Genomic DNA, 3,841 nt, shown 5'->3' with positions numbered 1-3,841 from the left:
TTTTTTTTTTTTTTTTTTTTTTTTTTATCGCACTTTATTTTACCGCAGAACTTTATTTTATTACCACAACTTTACTTTACCGCATATTTTAGTTTACCGCAATTTTTAATACCTATACAAACCTCACTTTTATTAAATTGAAAAACCTCCGGTCGCATATATCATGAACGTAACACAATTAACCTAAAACAATCCCTGTGTTCGACCTCGAATCACACCGAGAAACTTGTGGTGGAATTATACTTTGTTCCAATGCAAGGAAACTTGTGACAACACACAACATACTACAAGAACATTAATTAATAACGCATATCTAGAAGTAGTATCGCATAAAGAAAATAAACTTGCGTTATAATCATCCATGCGTTATATGACATAAGATCATAAGAAGATTAGAATTTAATTCATGTCATCAAGTTTATAGCGTCGTTGCCAGGGAACTGGTAACAAGGACATGGACTTGTTCGTTCATTCACATTCATCATTGTCCTTATGCTTAAAGATACAAATTATGTCTACAAATTTTATGTCTACAATACTTAGTCATGTGGATTAGGAATATGAAGCATGTAGCAACCCACCGAGAGGTGTGCATTGTGCGAGTATGTGAGTAATCTTATTTGCTTAGTGTGAAGCTATTGCAACGCCTGTCTATGGGCTAATGCATTGCTTGTCTATGAATGAAGTCAGCAAGAATCAACTGCTCGAGAGGGTAAGTGGTTGGACGCATTAAGCAAGGTATACATTGTTCACTAGGGATAGTAACAATCTTAGGTCAACGAAGTTTATGCGATTGTCTTGTATTATGTATGCTTCATTCGTCTATTAGGTATACTTGGGAGGGTAGTCTGATGGACAGGATCTAGGCTTGGGAAGGTCAGGTCAGAATCTAGGCTTGGGAGAGCCAGATTAGAACTCATAATACAAGAGATGGGCGCTTAGGAATGAACACTATTTGTTATTAACACATCGTATGCATCCTAGAGATAGGATACGATTGAATGCGGTCACCTTGTTTCATGTATTTTGCATCATCACATAGGACAAAAGTAGACTTAAGAATAAGCTCTATGGACACTTTGCGTTCAACACATGTGTAGTAACAAACGGAGCTTATTCCTAAGTTCCCATTCTTGGCTATGCTATCCAATTCACTCTCCCGAGTCTAGATTTGGTTTTCAGACTTTTCCCAAGTATGCCTAAATGATGAATGATACGTTCATAAGAAAAGGTAATCGCATAAACATGGTTGACGTAAGATTATTCCTATCTCTAGTGAACACTTGCTTACATTGCTTAATGCGATCACTACTTATACTTGCGGGAAGTTGGTTGCTGCTGATTCTACTCATAGATAAGTATTGCGCCTGCTTATAGACAAGCGTTGCTACAGCTTCACACTAAGCAAATAAGGTTTTCTCACAACACTCGCGCAACGCACACCTCCTGGTGGTTTGCTACATGCTTCACATCCTATGCCACATGATTAAGTATGCGATACTCTAGCAGTCTTACTAAGTGATGCAATGAAAGTAAAGGATGCTAAGGGGACAAGTCAAAACGAAGGAAAGTCGCCAGGATCAGCGCATTAGCGCAACTCCTCTCTCCGGCGCAAGCCAAAACAAATGAAACAAGAGTTGAGTTGAATATGGAACGCAACCGAAGTTGGATGCCCGCATGACACACGTGGGGGTAAGCCAAAACGAAGGGCATAACCAGGTTCAATGCAACACTTGAATAAGTCATCGCAAAGTTTTGAAGTACTTTTTTGAATGAACGCAATCTTAAAAGCTAAACACAAAATTGTGGTGGATGAATAAAAGTTTTTTAGCAAAGGCTTGCCAGATCTAAACTTAGAAAGGATCTTTTTGAAGAAGCAACCAAAGTTGAGGAGAGTGTTGCGGTGATGGTCAAAGGTTTGTGTAAATTATATTCAGAGAAACTGGTCATAGCAAAGGAAAGCATGAAGGTGAGTTATGCTTGAGGACAAGCATGATTTTAAGTTCGGGGGTGTGATGACATGCAAAAATGCATGCCATCTTAGTCCTTTTACTTAGAATTATGAAGGTTGTTAGGCAAAAATTACGTCGATTGTGCTAAGAATTCATGAGAAAAAGAGTTTGCGTCGATCAGCATGTTGAATCTCAACTAACCCATTACTTTGCGTTAATTATGCGTTCAATGTTCTATTTTTGTAGCCAATGCAGGAAATGAACGTAAATGCAAAAATCGGACCATCGCATAGACGACCGCATGCGGAGAAACACTCCATCGCAAGGCAAATGCATTGATCAAGGCATGGATGTTGCAGTAATCAGCCGTATGCGTGCATCGCATGGGAGTTGCACTCGTCAAACGATTGCGATCATCATGTAGAATGGCGGTGTTAAGCGAATGTGACCATTGAATGATTCTGGCTACGCGACAACGCATTCTAATGGGATCAATGCAAGGTAGGTGGAATGAACGCATCAACGCATCTACCTCAAGAAAATCCAAAGCTGATGTTGAAACATTCACCTACCACCGCCGTTTTGGTGGCAGAGGTTCAGAAAGGACGAATGTACCGACGTCAAGCTCAAAGCAGTCCCTCCAATATAATGCTGTCGGGGCAGCCAAGCTCCCTATAATAGAAGCCTGCATGAGCTCAAATTCATCAATTTATCTAAGGTTCTTTCGTCTGAGGTTCGCCTGGCGGAATGAGCCTTGTGATAGACCAGAAAAAATGCCGTGATAAGACCAGCTTATGAGAGTTTTTCACCTTCCTTCATCCATTCCCGACGTGACACCGACGCGTCGACTAGGAGCTAGATCTCGAGAGAGTCAGCTCCCTCAACCCATCCATGGCACCTACCGGCAGCCTTGACACGCATTCTGCTGGAACAAATTTTTTGCTTCCAGTCGGTCCATTTCATTTTTTCTTTCTTTTTTCTTATATTGTATTGATGACATTTTTGAATTAAGAAATAATACAATGTGTTTTCAATGACATTTCTCTATTCCTTCAACTCCATCTCCATTTCTGCTTACATCTTTACTTCATTGCATACCTTAGTGAGATTGCTTGGGTATGCATACTTTAGTCATTGGATTAGGTAATATTGATAGGCATGTAGCAACCCACCGAGAGGATAGTGCGTTGTGCAGTATTGATGGTAATTCTTATTCGCTTAGTGTGAAGCTGCTGTAATGCCTGTCTATATGCTAAACACATTGCTTGTCTATGAGTGAATATCAACAACAATCAAACTGCCCGAGAGGGTAAATGGTTGGACGCATTAAGCAAGGATATGCATTGTTCACTAGGGATAGTTAACCAATCATAGTCAGCAAATTTTATGCGATTGTCTTTGTATTATGTATGCTTCATTCGTCCATTAGGGATACTCGGAGGGTAGTTCTACCTGGATGCAGGTCTTTTAAGTTGTGTTTTAGCGAGGTTGTTAATCAATCTTAGGTCATGCGGCCCAGCCCTCTCACTGGCGTGAGAGAGTTTGGTTTGGTGATTGGGATCACAAACCCAGTATGTTCATTAGAGGATCATTAGGGACATTGAGGGAATAAGACGTTAATCTTCGGGAGGTAAAATGATATTTGACACCAGATCGTTATTTACGAACAACCTGTGAAGGGTTGGACTTGCTGATTATGGTTAAATCAAGTGGACATAAATATCTACAGTGAGGGGAGTGCAACCATGGCTTATTGAAGTGACCCATTAGTTAACAAATGGAGATTAATTTGGTCTAATAAGTTAAGCCAATTTAATCTCAGAATTCGTTGGAGCCCATTATCTGAGGGGTCCGCAGGTCCCCCTACTAGCTCGTAACGGACTAGCTTC

This window comes from Benincasa hispida, chromosome 5, assembly GCF_009727055.1.
Source record: "Benincasa hispida cultivar B227 chromosome 5, ASM972705v1, whole genome shotgun sequence".
NCBI lineage: Eukaryota > Viridiplantae > Streptophyta > Magnoliopsida > Cucurbitales > Cucurbitaceae > Benincasa > Benincasa hispida.
The sequence above is the reverse complement of the archived record's forward strand: the minus strand, read 5'-3'. Positions refer to the sequence as shown.